At 42.7% G+C, this 17,076-nt stretch overlaps 1 long non-coding RNA gene across 1 annotated transcript; it reads left to right on the top strand.

Moving 5' to 3' along the window:
* Window positions 1–2,754: 2,754 nt before the first annotated feature.
* LOC123625335 lies at window positions 2,755–15,964 on the top strand. The gene is made up of 3 exons (XR_006730468.1): window positions 2,755–2,869; window positions 13,873–13,945; window positions 14,941–15,964. It is a non-coding gene; the product is annotated as an uncharacterized LOC123625335 (long non-coding RNA).
* Window positions 15,965–17,076: the final 1,112 nt, after the last annotated feature.

Below are 17,076 nucleotides of genomic sequence, written 5' to 3' on the forward strand. Positions count from 1 at the left end.
CACCTTCCTTTCCATGCGTTTTACTTCTCTGACAACGTCAATGCCAAGTCACAGGACAGAATGCCAGCAAGGCAGAAAGGGAATGCCAAAAGAAATGCCACGCCTTCCTTGTCAGGGCTGCAGGGAAGGGACAAAGCCAGACAGAGGGACAGCAAAATGTCTTGATGCATGTTTCGCTACTTGATCAAATTGCCTGCGGGTGCGTTGTGGGTGCGCCTACCCATGTCTCGTCATGACGGAATCACTGATTTCTATTCTTTTCTCTAAGAATGTGCTTGGGAGGAAGCAACCTAATTCCCACCCTCAAGACTGAGGCCCTCTTTTTTTGAAATTCTTTTTGTTAATTATTTTTGAATAGGTAATATACGCAGATGACACAAAATTCAAAATTAGTAAGAGAATAGAGATAAAAAGTTGATCTCTCTCATCCCTCTGACCAACAACCACCCAGTCTCACCAAAAGCAGCCACTTTTATGTGTTTCTTGAGATATTTTAATCAGATTCAGGTATAAAACATTACCATTTGTGATTTTATACACACACACATGCACACACACAAACATGCAAATAGTAACACACATTACAACTGTAAATTGTGCTTCACTGGGATATTTCATTGAACCAGTCCCCTATAGGTGGCTACTTGAATTTGTCACTAACACAAGTGAAAATGTATTTTGTGTATGTGTCAATGTGTCTCTGTGGTAGACTTCTGGAAATGGAATTGTTGCCTCCAAGGTCATGTGTATTTAAAAAATGAGCTTTAGTTAATTCGGCTATGCAGGAGGTTGCACCAACCCACACCCCCACAGCACAGAGAGTGCTTGGCTCCCTGCACCCTCAAATCAGCCACACAGTGTCATAGCAAACTTTCAAATCTTGGGCCATGTGATGGGTGAAAAACGACATCTCATTTTCATTTCAATTTATAATCTCCTTTCATAAGCCAAAAGGCTGGTTCACAAAACGTCCCTAATACAAATCCCCTTTTTGGAACCAAGGATTCATTGATCCAGATGGATCCCAGTGTGTCCCCTAAACATCCGAGTGATGGACACAAGCTAATGATTAACAGAGAGATGTTAGAAACTTCCACCCACTGAAGTCCATTAAAGGCAATTGAAGAGAATCTTTATTAATTGTTCCCTTATGCACGTCTGTATTATATACCCAAAGCACACCTGTTAGGGTGAATGAAAATGAAAACCACACTAAGCAAGAACAAAGGGTAATTCATCCAAATATTTCCCTTTAGTCAAATTTCCCTTTGACCTTGAAAAGAGATAGCCAAGCAATGAAAGGGTCGAATCTTAAAAGACCTGGTATCATGTCACCTGATCCCATGTGGACTGTGTAAAATTGATAACAGTTGTCAGCCACTCAAGCTCACATCTACCAAGCTCAGAAACTAATCTCATCAGCGATCAGCGGTGTAGGCAATACAGATTCCCAGAATTTCCACCATGTGCTAAGATATATGAGAGCGTCAGCCCCTCTAAGTGAGGCTACAGATTCCCCTGTGACTTTGTGAAGCGAAGTCTTGTTACCATGGACTTTTATCAGTCAAGCCGATCCCAGGGTCCTGCTAAATTTATGATTGGCGTCTGTTTTACTCTGCTGTGAATATATTTAGGTTTCTACTTGCTCTCAAGGTCACTAGCTGTGTTTAGACGAAACAATGATAATAGCAACCTTTATGACACCATTTCTTGACATTTTGGAAAGGGCCAGCCGGGATTGCATTCATTTCTTGGACAGTGTAAAAAAAAAAAAATCACTGTAGAACAACAGAAGCCAATGACCTAAATAACTTAATGCATTTCACATATTAAATATGTACTAAGCTTGTTGTTTTCTATTGAATTTGCATCGAGGTTGGGGTGATTTTTGTCATGTCCTGCAGCCATCAACCTCTTAAAACTGTGGCTGCAAATGCTTAGACTCATGAGTTGTTAGAAAGCTATTTGATAGAACGTGACCTGTACTTAGACTGTGTACTTGTATTTCTGTTTAGTAATATCCTTTTTGCTCAAAAGGGGTAGGTGTTATATTTGCTATAGCAGAGGCAGTTCTTTCATACTAAGAATTTGCAGTTCGATTTCCAAGTAAGATCTATGGCTTACTCACATCCTTATCTGTCTGTCTGTCTCTCTATCTACCTACCTATCATTCCCCGTATCTATCTAGCTATCATCTCTTCTAACCTTTACTCTGTGCCAGGCCCTGTTCTAAATGCCTGAGAAATATCAACTTATTTAATCCTCACAATAGCCCCATCAGGTGGTTAATCATTTTTACCATCTTCCTTTTACAGATGTTGAAACTCAAGAACAGAGAGTTTAAGTCACTTGCTCACAGCCACACAACCAGCCAAATGGCATATGAACACAAGCACTCTGGCTCCCCAGCCAGGGCCATCACCACCACAGTGGGCTTGTGTGTGCACACCATTCTAGCTTTCGTGAACAATCACTCGCTCCCTGTCACTGAGGGGAAAATCATTCTTCTGTTGGCTGAAACAGAGAGAGTTCTTGTGGGGAAGCAAAGCTGCTGGAAAAGTGTGCAGAGCAGAGCTGTAGGGGGTGGTTACTGGAAAATGTTTGGTATTCATTTACAAGATAATCTTAATAGCATCTCCATTGTGTAATGGAGAGATTCATTAAATGGTACTAAAGGAATTTAGTGGATGTTGGAACAAAAAACAGAGAATGATGCAATTCTTAAAGTTGGGAAGAGTGTAACATTCATTTGAGACTGACTGCGTTTTGGAGATGAGGGAACAGACCCTGTGGACCTTGGCCTCACTTGACCTGTTTGCTAAAGGCCATGCATGGAGCAGTGACCAGAATCCAGGAGTTGTACATTCAGGTAGGTCCTTTTTCTTATTCACTCCTTATTAACAGGACTGGGATCTGGTCAGACACCATAGATTAGGTTAGGTTTCTCCTCCCCGGCCTCCAAATGCATTCTGCACAGGGAGTAAGGTCAGATGGAGACACAAGTTTAGCCCTGGGGTGGACACAGTGGTTGCAGCGTCTTGTACACAGGTGGGTGTTCCATTTAATGAGGTGTTGATGGAAAGGTGGTTCAAAGAGAAATATACAGGGTGCGAGGAGAAGGCAGGCAAGATGCCTATTACCCACAAGCATATATAGAAATATATTTCTCCGGGCTGCAAAGCAGCTTGCACCAGGACTGCAGAGTGGAATCACTGTTCTACTTCCTCTTAATTAAAGGAATTATATGACTCCCCTGTGAGAAAGCAGTATGACTTATTTTACTGTAATGAAGCTTTTAAAAACAGCAACTCGCAGTACTTTGAAAATGTCGTGGAGTAGATGGAGTTACATGCGTTTCTCCTTTTTCATTTTGTCTTGTTTTTTAGTTTTTGTGCTGAAATTGGGCAATCAGAGCAAATGTAGAACACTTCTGCTTTCTCCAAATAACACAGAGCTCTTTCTGTCCTTCGGAGTCCTCAGAGCTGCTTTAAGGAAGCCTAACTTGGGTCCTTCTTCCTTTTTTTTCAAAAAGCCTTTCTCAGGACATTCTTCAAAAAGCATCGCTTTGTTGTCGTGTTCCCAATATTTCAACATTTTTATTTTACATTCCATTGTGAAAATTCGGACTAACATCCTTTCTTTCGTCTGTTTCTAAATTAGTTTTTCTGCACCCAAAGGGAAACAACGTTATGATTTTCATACCTGAGCTATTTTGTTAAACAAGAGTTAAAATTAGGGAACATTTTTACAAAGAAATTCCATGTCTAGGCATAGACCCAAAAAAAATGAGTCCCATATGAGCTGCAAAAGACGTGACCTGGGGTTTTCAGAGCAGCACTGTTCATAATAGCTCCCAAAGGAAAACAATCCGAATGTCCATCAGAGGTAGAACAGATAAATGTGTGGTCTATTCGTATTGTATAATCATACAATGGGATAAAAAATATAGCAATGGGAAGGAATGAACCACTGTTGAGCTTAACAACATGAATCAATCTTATAAATATATTTTTGAGTGGAAGATGCTGGACACCAAAAGGTAAGTATTGTGTGGTTGTATTTATATAAAGCTCCAAAGCAGCGAATACTGAACTATACTGGTAGAGGTCAGAAAAGGGGCTACATTTGGGGAGAGAGGGGGATTGTGGTTGGGAAGAGTCCAGGGGAGCTTCCAGGGTGCTGGTCAAATTCTCTGTTTCTTGACATGAGAGATGGCTTATGTCAGTGTGTGCACTTCGTGGAGATTTATCAAGCTGTACTCTAGTGATTGTGCTCTGAGCACAGGTTATACTTCAATAAGAAATTTATTTGGAAACAAAATGAAATAAAACACAGAATTCTCCCTGGTACAGAAAAAGAAAAATCAACTTGTACAATCCCCATAACAAAAATCTATATATTTTTTACCAAACACTTGGAAAGTGTTAAAGTTTTCGAGGTGTAATGACAGGACAGGAGATAGGAAAAAAAAAATTTTTTTAAGTATACTTTTACTTCCGGAAGGTCACTATGTTATCTGTGCATTGACAAAAACATTTTTTTCCACCAAAAAATGTGAACAAATAACATTAAAGCTGCTGAGGATGGAATACAAAGATATTTCTGAGGGGCTTTGTTTTTATGAGAAATTCTGGCCATAGGTTCCACGTTATTTCTGAAGGAATTCTAAAATATGATGTGCGTTGTGCAGATGTGAAGGTGATACTCCAAGGAAATGTCTGAGAATGCAGGTTTATATTGTGTAATAGGATTAAATCATGTGATTTATCCACCAAACTATTTTTTTTCCTTCCCTTTAGCAGCCTCTTCCCCTCCACACTGGTTTCCTGAATTCCCCCATTTCCTTGGCTCTATGTCTCTCTGATTTTGCAACTGAGCTATTCTCCAAATTCTACCTTCCGCTCTTTCCTAATCTGTCCTCTTGCCGTCTGGGATTTTGTCCATTCGAATGATGATTTCTCTATTTTCTTTTGATGGATTATTCCTCACTCCCCATCCTCTGCTCTACTTTCTGCCCATCACTCCAGTCCCAAATGCCCACTGTGGGATAGCCACTGCCAGCTACACCTTTTGCCAGCATTATGCAATGAGACATAAAATCAGTCTAATTTCTCATCACACTAGCTATAGCTTTCTACTGCCTTATCTGTGTTGGTAGTACCATCATCCACCCAGGTGTGCAGTCCCAGGTCTCTGGGTTATCTACCTGTGACTTCCCCCCTCCCCAATTTCAAATCAGTCATCCAACCCAGCTGATTCTGCCTTTGACATTCTCTGTCCTGTCCAGCCCCTCTTTTGCACTCTCCAGCCACAGTGTGGTTACACTAGTTTGGGACCTCCTTGTTTTATCTATTTGGCTCCTTGCCGATCTCTCCGTTGCCATCTTTGTCCTTAATTCTTCCTGCATTTGGCTACTTGACTAGGTTGAATAGCACCTCCCCTGCCCCAAAATGTATTAACCTGCAATTCATGTCCGCTGGAACCTGTGACTGTGACCTCATTTGAAAATAGGGTCTTTGCAGATGGAATCAAGTTAAAATGAGATCATCCTGGATTAATGTGGGCCCTGAATCCAATATGATTGGGGTCCTTATAATTAGAGCAAGTTTGGACGCAGACGCACAGAAAGAACACTGTATGAGGACACAGGCAGAGATTGGACGGATGCATCTGCGAGCCAAGAAATGCCAAGGATTGTTGGCAACCAGAGGAAGCCACAGGGAACAAATTCTCCCCTAGAGCCTTGGGAGGGAGCATGGCCTTGCCCAGTCTTTGATTTCATACTTGTAGCCTCTGGCACTGTGGAAACACAGATTTCTGTTCTTTTAAACCACCCAGTTTGTAACGATTTGTTACAGAAGCCTTGGGAAAAAGTGACACAGCTACCACTATCATCTTCATACAACATTGTTTTCAACCATGCCACTTCTCTATTCAAGAATAGTCAATGCCTCCCTCTTGTCTGCTAGATTAAATGAAGTGATACCTTCTGCTGCTACAGTTTCACGCGAGCTATGCTATAGCCGAGCAAAACTGCTTGCGTTCGATCTTCCTTCCGGACACCCTGGCTTTTTCCACCCCATATATACAAAGTCTGGTGTGACCTTTGACCTCTTCCTGCTGAAACTGTACTACTTTGTCAAGGTGTTCAAATGCCACTGTGTTCCTGAAGCTTCCCTTGCTTCAGCCAGGTTTGGGTATACTCTGTTAATATCTACTGCTAATACCTCTCCTATGTGTACATTTTGTCCTGTGTTATAGCGATTCAGATACTTAAATTTGTTATGAAATATGTAAGACATAACTATAAATAAATGCTATTTTAGTAATTTGGATCACTGAAATAGACTTTCAAGTTTACTAACCCCATACAATAGATCTTTCTGGATTATCAGATCTGATATATTCTATCCTGCTCATAACGTCTGGTTCACTTTCCTCAACATTTGTTAAATAGTTAGTTGAAATAAATTTGTTAAAATAATTCAAATATTTGCTTAAAACACAATGAAAACTTGACAATCACTACTGCTCTAAAGTGACTACAGGGATTAGAAGTTGACACTTTTCTCCGTATAAAACCCTGAGGTGAAAACTTGGTAATGTAATAAGAAGAACCACTATTTTCCTCTCCTTCTCATATGTTACCCTGTAGGAATGTTTTATAATATTATAAAAAGACACTCAGAAACATGAAAAGGTGTTTTATATCTTTTATTTCATTTCCTGATCAACTGAGCCCAAAGGGCCTCATTGAATGACATTTTAAGAACACGAAAGGTAGAATTATTTTAGTATTTGTTAATGCCAAGGTGGAAGTCATTTGCAACTCTACTTCTTCTCTGGTGATTTTATGCCTGGTTCTAGCCTTCCTGGTTCCTGACCTAATAGAGGAAATCATTTCCATTTGCTCAGAGCAATGTTCAAACCTTTGACATTCATGATGGTGCTTTGATGGGCAGGGACTTAGTGTCCTGCCTGGCTCTGTCCTGGAGCAGCCGGAAGACTGGGGAAGGGAAGGATTTTGTGGCTGCTCTAATGAAGGGAAAGAACAAGGTCTCCATCAACTGTAGGGTCACATCCCAGGGCCATGTTATCCGCAGCCCCTGGTCTATCAGAAGACAGGGTGGTTGGGCTTCTGTCCCCAACACCACTCTCAGAATATGGTGGAGCGACTCCCTGGGAGGCAGAGGGACGTCCTGATCCGAGCGATGGCTAAACGTGTTGGTGGAGACAAAAGGTTCCAGCCCTGAATACTGCAGACCACACTGGAAGGTAGCCCAGAGCTTCACATCCCATGGGCCCAGAACAAAGTGACAGGTCATCTTTGGTCATAGCTTGGACCTTCTGGAGCCCAGACCTGGAGTAACCTGGTGCTGCTTTTGCCGATGATCAGGAGGGAAAGAAGTGGGTGTCAAAGCTAGAAACGAGGTGTCACACCTTGTCTACTGCCTGAGCCTGAGTGTGATCACCCGATGGCTTTGGGGACATCTCTTTTAACAAATTGTGGACTCAGTGTTGGTCGAGTTTCCAGGCCTTCTTCCTTGGGGCCTTTAGCTTCAAGGGTGCTGGGGAACCTCAAAGACCATAAACGAAATGTGTGTAAATAAATGCATGTGGGGTTCCAGGTGGAGAAGACATAGTTTTATCAACTTATCAACAGGGCTCATGATGCCAAAAAGGAGAACAACATCAATGACAACAAAACAAAAACAACAGAAAGACAGAAAACAGAAGTAAGCGAAGAAGACAGGCAGGACAGAAGACACAGGATTTAGTGTGTTAATTTCATTCTTTCAAACTGGAGCTCGGTCAATTTTCAGCCATTTAAGAGGCCAGAGGGTCTCGGGGGATTGATATAAACTCTACTCAACCTTTACCGCATTCAATCGTTAACACTCACCGGCTGATTATCAGTTGATGTGGAAGATCATTCAAATATTCCTGTAAATTTCTCTCCCCACTGTGTTCCAAAACCCAAAGAAGAACCCCATTGTACCAGTCCTGAATAATCCAGAAAGCAAAACTGACTGTAACGTGAACAGTGAAACTTTAGGGCTGAAAAGTACTTTTCATCTTAGAAATGTTTTCTTTTGAGGGATTTCCAAGTCCGGGAAGTATGGGCGAAGGGGACCCTTTGGAGTTTAGTCCCAGCGAGTGGCAAGGTGGTGACACTGAACAGGAAGAGGCTTTGAAGCTGCGCAAGGCGGGTGAGAATTGGGGTTGGCTCTTCCCAGCCGCGGGTTGGGCAGACTCTTGAAGTCGGAGCTCAGCTTCCTCCACCATCAAGTGAGGATGACAGGACCCCCTGCATAGAGCTGTTCTGACCATTTAATCAAACATGTATGAGGCATTTAGCACACAGCCTAGCACGCACTCACTCAATACAAAGCAGACATTATTGTGTTTTGTTAATCAGTAAGATCCCAAGACAAGGTGGAGGGAGGAGTGTTCTTCTGCAGGAAGAAAAAGAAGAGGACAAATACAGGAGCAGCAGAAGCAGAGGAGAACAACACCCAGTCGCTCTGAATCAGGGTGAAGCATGCACCAGCCTGCTGAGCTGTTCCTCCTATGGTCGCCACTGCCCTGAAAGTCCCAGCCAGTCACCAGACCCAGAGTGGTCCCCAATGGATATTCAAGCCAAGAGCACACGGCTGCCAAGACTGGAACAAATTTGCACGGAGAAGCAGGGCCTTTGGGGATTCTGGCTGGCAAACTGTGAGCGGCTTTACTTATTTCATTTACCTTTTAACAGCACGTCCTTCCTTTTGGCATGCTGGATTTTTGGAACCCCCTCTCCCCCACTTATTGCATTATGATAGTAGTAGAAACAATCATTTTTGTAAACAGAATACGGCTCTCCTTGCTGGTTACTGAGACAAAGATAGTTCTTTCCTGCTGGCCCTGGAGGTCTCCATTCATTCACTGTCCCTCCAGGTGGCTTAAGTTTGTTCAGAAATGTGGAGGAAGTAGGACTTGGCCACCATCAACAAAATGTCTTATTGGCAAAACATGGAAAATCCACTGGTAGTTCAAAAAGCAGGAGGCTTGCCGTGGTCACCGCCACGTGGCTTCTGTGTCCAGGAACACCCTGGGGCTTGTAGAACCGTGTAGTAAGAAGTGGAGAAGCCAGTTGGTGTGGGAAGGAAGTCGTGGCTTTGCCTAGCGCTATACTCCTGTCTACTGATGTGGCCGGTTTAGTGTGTCCCAGACCCAGGATGAGAGGACCCCAGACCCTTGAAAAGGGACCTCATACCTTTTTCAAATAAAGACGTTTCAGACAATACACAGAGCAATGAAACCAATTAAAATCACAGACAGCACAAGGGGGACTTGGGGGGCGGGGAGATAATTGTTAGTGTAAGTAAGGAATTAAGGGTGAGGTGGAGAATTTCCCACTAGATGGGGTTTTCAAAACAGGTGGAGAACAGGAAGTTGGAGCCAGAGTGCTGGCAAGCATTCCAGAGCTTTAGGAACCAAAGGTGGCCCGTGACCTTCTAAAACTGGAATTCCCCCCTGCTGCCCAGTGTGGTTTTTGGCACATTAGGATAGAAGTCAGCCAGATTGCGTCCTTCCTGGCCTCATAATTCACAGTGCCCTAAAGCCCATCTCGTTTCCTCCCAGATTTCCTTAGGGGCCGTTGGATTTTATCTTTCCAAAAGTTCGGTCTTATTGTGTAAAGATTTGATTCGCAATGAGGAAAGCTTTTGCTTTTCCAACCTTTTTGCAGTTGTCATACCTGGCGTGCTCACCATATCTCTGTCTGGATGATGCTTTCGTATCAGCAGGTGTTTACCAAGAGCCCCTGAGGGTAACGCAAGAGTGGGTTTGAGTGTAGGCTTGGGCTCCATCAATTACAAGCTGCATGGTGTCAAGCAGTTCTGGAACTTTCCTATGCCAGTTCTTTTTCACAGAGTTGTTGTGAAGATTAAATAAATGAATACATGTGAAGCACTCAGGGCCTGGATGAAATGAAGGCACCTTAAGCAGTTGCTTCTCTTACTGACCTGTGCCAGGCGCTGCCGTCCTGAGAGCTCTGAGTGAATGAACTCTTTGAATTCCCGAAGGGCCCTGTGAGACACGTACTAATATTACCCCCATTTTGCTGATGGTGAAACTGAGGCTTACTGAAGGTAAGTGATGCTCCGGTGATTGTAAAGACGAACAGAGATGATAAAGGAGTAGCCAAGAGTATAAGTAAAATACAGATTAGTATTGTGGTATAATAAGAAAGAAATATTATGTCTTTGTACCCAGTTCTTAGCACAGAGCTCCTAAAACCTTTGGAATTTACTGTCTTTTGTATGCTAACGAGATGGGCTGAGGGAGAGGGCTAGGTAGCTTCAGGATGGGGGCTGGTCACCAGGAAGACCAAGGTCTGGTTAAAGGTTTGGCATGTTCAGGCTCATCTCTGACCTCCAGGGAGGGCAGAGGGTCTGGAGATTAAGTCTGATCACCAATGGCTGGTGATTTAATCAGTCACACCTAGATAATGGAACCTTAATAAAAGCCCTAAATGAAAGGGTTCAGTGAGCTTCCAGGTCGGGGAACACATGGAGGTGCTGGGAGGGGGGTGCACCCAGAGAGGGCGGGAAGCACCTTGTCTCCCCACTATACCTGCCTTAGGCATGGCTTCCATCTGGCTCTTCCTTATAATAAACCAGTAAGCATCACTCACATGTGTTCCTGAGTTCTGTGGGTCATTCTGGCAAACCATTGAAACCGAGGCAGGGGTATGGGAAGCCCTGATTTATAACCAGTCCGCGGGAAGGATGGGAGGCACCAACTTGCCATCGGCATCTCATGGAAGTGCCTTGTGGACTGAGCCCTTAACCTGTGGCATCTGACACTAACTCCAGGTAGAGTGTCAGAATGGAATCGACTCCTTGGACACCCAGCTGGTGACAGGGAATTCTAAATTGACCAAAATGCAGTGTCTTGCCTTTAGTGTTTTCTCTCTGTTTCTTTTTAACTGAATCTGTACCTCTTCCACCTTGGGACGGTTTCTTCTTACTAGATATAGTGGCCCATCCTGACCTCTGAAGTCACACTGTCAGCTGCATGGGCATGCTCAGCGGTGGCATTATTCCCGCTGTATCTTGAGTGTTCCTCCTGGGATTTAGACCCCCTGAGCATGTTTGGAAGATGAGAGCCCTGCCGGGTGTCCTGGAAATAGTTCTCAAGGAGGAGGGAATCGAGTTCTGGGAGAGGACACCCAGGAGGGCGGCCCTCCGCCTGTTCTCTGGCCTGTCTCCTAGGGACCCCTGCTTGGGTCCCAGGGATGGGAGCTGCAGTGAAACAGAGCACAACAGAGAGCAGTTTCCCTTCAAACCTTCAAGGTTGACACCCAGGCTCAGCGGCCTGCGGAGCAGTGGTGACACCTCTGTCACAGAGGCTCAGCCCTGTGGGACAGGGGTGGTGCTGCGGTTTCCCAAACAACAACTGAGACCAGGATGGAAGGTTTCATTAGGCTTTACCAAAGATTTAATGATTCCGCAAAGAAAAATTAAAATTGCCCAATGAGTGTGGCTCGGTGCACGTCCAGCAGCATCCCTCGTGGTACCTTCATTCTCCAATGAATGAGGCCAGGCTGCCCAGCACCGACAGGCTCAGGTCTCTGCGTGCCTCAGTCTCCCAAGAAATTGCCTCCTTGAACACCAAGAGAGGGAGTCTTCTCTCCCATGCCTCTCTCAAATCCACTTTGTTGGATCTTCCATTTCTGCCTCTTCCCAGGAAGATGGGAGGCAAGAGCACGGATTTACTGCAGGGAAAAACCTCAGCTCCAGCCACATAAGTAATTCAACCACGGCCACTTTGTTCATAAATTAATTAGTAGATCAATGCTCCATCATCTTCCAAAGAAGATTCAAGGAGCCGAGGTTATCGGGTTACCCTATATGGCTTTGCGTGAGTGAATCTGTTCTTTCCAGATGTCAACTTCATCTTTATCTTCACATCTGTATGATCAGTTTCCCGTTTTCCCATTGAGGCATCCTCAGTGACAGAGAGTGAGGCTTGAATTCCCTGTCTTCTGACCTTGCTACTGTCTGTCCCTGTGCTGGCCCAGCCACACACACACATGCACACACGTGCACAGACGCACACACTCTCACACTCATACACACACGTGCACAGATACACACACACTCACACTCAAGATCTGAAGTAGTGAACGGCAAACACAAGCAGCCACTGAATGGTCACTAGATTTATTTATTTTCTCATAAACCTTCTGAAACAAAAGCTGAAGGATTCAGAAGACCGCAAATATCGCCTGCCTTCCTTTGAAAGACATGTGCCCTTTTTAGTTTTACAATACCAACTTCATTTCCTTTTTATAATTGAAAAATGTTTAAAAAGAAAAAGTTATTCCCCTCGGATTTCTCCAGTTGCAGCTTCAGCCCCAGCTATTCCTTCCTTGGACCCCCGTGGTGTGCATGGCGTCACTTGTCACTTACTTGCTATTGGCTTTCTAAATTGCTGCTCACTCGTGCTCCACCCTAAGAGACCTCCCAGCCATCTGCTGTGCTTCATTCATGTGCAAATGGTCAGACATTTCATATCCCGGCTCTTTGCTGATGCTTTGTTTCTTCCAGAGACAGAAAAGAGCTCATGTTATTTAACGTTGTTGTTCTCTGCCTCTCATACATTCAAAAAATAAAAAAATAAAATAAAAGGTATTGCTTGTGGGATATTTGGAAGAATCCTTGTTTCTGGTATCTCTCCAAGTAGTGAGTGAGTTTTTCTGTGGTTCTCTGTAGCTCTTGCTAGGTCTGGCAGATTCTGTTTTGTCACAAAACCTTGAAGCCTTGGTCAGTGGCGATGTTCTGTGTCTCTTTCAGCTTGTCATAGCTAAGCTGCGGCAGAAGGTAAAAATGCAAGGGTCTTCTCCAGCCAGGCTTAAGGATGAGGGCTCAAAGAGCTTTGCAATTTAGACATTTTGCTTTCGGGTCAGCGGACGTTATGTAATGCAATATTATCAATATAGTTCCTAGACTGTCAAATATTTGCCTCTTGGCTATGGCAACAGTAACAGAGGACACACAGCCACCTGATTTTCAAATTCCAATAAATACAGGGACATTCTTCACTAAATGAAAACAATAAAAGAGAGTCAGCACAATCTGACTATGTTCTATTGGGCAACACAAGAAAATAAACACTAGGGTGCATGGCTATTTTACATTTTTGCTTCAACTTAAGAAATTTCAAGGAAAGAGGGACATGAGTTAAGCAAGACAAAAGTCAACACATGCTGCAATCAGTTTTGAAACTGAAAGGCCCCCTTCCCATCTACTGTGTGTATTTAGACTCTTAACTTTCATTGGATGTGTCAGTTTCTCTTGGAACCAAACTCAGTTTGCTTGTCTGTGTTAGCAGATATAATTAAACAACAACAACAAAAAAATCACTCTGAAATTAAAAAATAGCTTTGGTCAGGGGAAGTTATATGCAAGTAAAAGAATTCACTCACCCTCACCTCACCTTACACTGAACCTAGTATAGATGCGTGTTTTTGCTGGTTCCCCTTGGAACTGGGGAGAAATGGTTAGAAAAACCCAGGCTTGGTTGAAGGAGGTGATGGCGGATGGGGGAGATTTGTCTTACCAAATACACTAACTCCCCCCAAATGCTAGTTTCCCCTTGTTCTTCTTTTCCCAACCCTACAGGGATAAGAAAACAGGGGATCTGGGGCATTTTCATGCTGAATTCATCCTCCTATAACATTCATTTCAGGGCAATCTGAAGTTTGAGACTTACACATCTTTTGCTTTTTTCGAGGACCAGCTGTTGTTATATGTTTGAAATGCACACTTTTACTTTCAAAAGCTTCATTTCTCATCCTGAATCTTTTCCCCAATTATCTTTGAGGCGCATTGGCTAGCCGAGATCAATAAACCACTGGCAGAGGATGGGAGAGTCTGAGAAAGAAGAAACGTAAAAGGTTTTTTTTTTTTTTTTTTAAATCTATGTTACTGTTCCTATCCAGGACTTTCTATTTTCTATAGTGTGGTAAAACCTAGAAAACAAATTGACTATGTTTCCCAGAAAGCATAAATGTAGAATTCACTATCGTCTGGGAACTGAGTCTAGGGGGCATAGATTGGATTCTTGTGGTCCTTTCTCTACTTCTTCTATGACCAGAAGGAACTGGCTGGTGGGAGGGCTGCAGACATCCCAGCGTGGTGGCCTTTGAGCTTAGCATGAAGCCCTTTGGAGAAGGGACATATGCCACAGTGGTCCCTGCGACTACAGGGTCTCCAGAGGACAGACTGGCTGTACATGATCACACACACCCACCAGCTAAACCACAGGCCAAACGCAATGTCCGGCACTCAGAGGTCACATGTGGAGTTTTACGTGGCCGCAATCACGCGAAATATCTACCCTTGATTTAGAAGGTGGGTGAGACCAGAAAAAAAATGCCTCGCCTGGTCAAATTAAAAATGGTTTTCGTAGTCAAAGCAATAATGATATTTTTGCATATAACTGAGGAGAAAAAAATGCAAAGCATATCTTTAATAATTTCGATTACAAAACAGCTAGCTAAAAAGCAAAGAACTTATTCCAAGTCATGTCAGGATGGAAATAAAGAGCAAACCTAGTCCAAATCTAATTCTGTTTTGTGAATGTCATTGTGGAGGATAATATTTGTGTGCAAATAAAATCATACAGCTACTGTTAGCTCAGCCTCCTCTAGAGTTCCAAGTGTATAGGCTAGCAGTAGAATTTCTTGGAAACTATATGCTGTGGACTGAATTGTGTCCCCTCCAAGTTCATGTACTAAGCTCTCGCCCCCAGTGTGGCTGTATGTGGAGATGGGGACTCTAAAGAAGTAATTAAGGTTAAATGATATCAAGTGTAGGGCCCTGACTGGATAGGATTAGTGTCTTTACAAGAAGAGACACCAGATCTCTCTCTCTCTTTCCATGCACCCAGGAAAGGCTATGTGAGCACCCAGCAAGAAGATGACCACCTGCCAGCCGGGAAGAGAACCCTCACCAGGAACCGACTCAAGTCAGAACCTTGATCTTGGACTTCCAGCCTCCAGAACTGTGGCATTTTGTTACGGCGTCCGAGCAGACTAAGACACCATCCCCCCGCCTGTTTAGCTGGGTGATTCCATAATGCAAGTTTCCCATGAGCACCTCAAAATCGTTCTCCCTCCTCCTCTCGTCGGTGGGCAGGATCTGACAATTGTTTGGAGTCAAGTGACGATATCCCCTGGATAGTGAAAATAGTTATCATGCATTTTGCACTCACTGTGTGCCAGGTCCTTTTCCATGTGTGAATTTATTTAATAATTACAACGACCCTGTAAAGTGGGTGCTATTACTATTACATCATTTTACAGAAAAGGAAACTGAGGCATCGGGGAGTTAAGTAGCTAAGTAAGATGACTCAACTACATATTGGGAAGAGGATTCCAACCCAAGTAGTCTGGTTTCAGGTCTGTACCTTTAACTACGCTGTGATACCCTACCTCTAAGTTTAAGCAATAGCTCGCATTTATTGTGCCCTTGTTTTGGGCCAGACTCTACGCATCTTATATGAATCCATGTATTTAATTATCTTATCAACTCTATGAAATAGGTACTATTTTGCATACGAGAAAATGGAAGCGCAGAGAGGTTAAGTGATGAGCTTAAGGTCACATAAGGTGATTACTTTTACAGGTAGACTCCTTGGCAGTCAAGCCGGGCACCCTTGCTCCAGACACTGCACTCTTTTCTAGAAGGCACACAGATGATCAAAGACAAGCACTGGCCCTATTTTATCTCTGCTTCTACTTTCAACCTCAAGCAAGGTGCTTGCAACACTGGAGAAAAATCAATAAATGGTTGTCAAAGGCCTCATTTTTTAAAACTGGGATACAAAAATCATTTCTATAAATGAAAGCTTAGTTATGTGATGGAGACGACATACTCCAATTAATGGGAAGAAGATGAACGATTTGATTCATGTTTTCTAGGACAAATGGTTAGCCACTTAAAAGAAAAAATATAAGTGTGAATGTCTTTCGATCTTTGAGTTCCCATGGTTTTCTAAGCATGATAACAAAGCCAAAAATAATATGAGAAAAATTGATAAATTGACTACATACAAATTAAAAATTCTGTTTGGCAAAACCTACCGTAAGTAATTTTAATAGACTGACCAATTAGTGGGGAAATTAGCAACATCTGTGATCCTGATATACAAGATTTACTTTTCATGATATACTTAGAGCACTTACAATCCAATAAAGAAATAAAATTTGAACCAAGGGCAGAGGATATAATCAGGTAGTTTTGTAAAACAAGAGCTGAAATAGCCAATAAATATTTGAAAGCATATTCAACAAACAAAAAAATTTAATATAAAAACAAGGTATCATTTTAAATGCATTATTGAATGACAAAGGGTGGAAAAACAGGTGCCAATGACAAAAAATTCAGTAAGTGCAATCTTTCTGGAGACTAGTTTGTCAATATCCTCCCCAGCTGAGACTTTTCTAGCTAACAGATTTGTGTTTGTGCTCAGCCCACTCTGGCTAAGTGATACAAGAAGGAATTTGTGGGAGCTTCTGGAAAATACTGTCCTTATGATAAAAAGAGACGCATGGTAGGAAATATCCCTTTTCTTCACACTGGTGTTGTCATGTGATGGCTGGAACTGTGCTGCCATTGTATGATCATGAGACCCAACCCAATACATTGGAGACACCATGTGAGTAAGAGAGAAAAAGACCTTGTATTTGGTGAAATTACTGAGTTTCTGACTTAACCCAAATGCCCCAACTTCTAAACTTCTTGTCCTAAGACATAGTCAATTCCTTATTTTTTAAAAAATTCTTTAATTGGCTCTCTTGTTCTTTGTAGCTGAAAGAATTCTGATAAAATGAACCAAAACTCAAAATGTGCATAGCCTTTGAACCCAAAATGTAACTTCTAGAGCTTTATCTCAAGGAGATAATCAGAAAAGTAAACAGAGGTGTATACAACACACTTATTTATATTAGTGAAAACTAGGAAACCACTTAAATGCTATTCGAAAATAAATTGGTTAAAAACGTGGTGAAATATTAATAGTACA

Source organism: Lemur catta, chromosome 1 (genome assembly GCF_020740605.2).
Source record: "Lemur catta isolate mLemCat1 chromosome 1, mLemCat1.pri, whole genome shotgun sequence".
Taxonomy (NCBI): Eukaryota; Metazoa; Chordata; class Mammalia; order Primates; family Lemuridae; genus Lemur; species Lemur catta.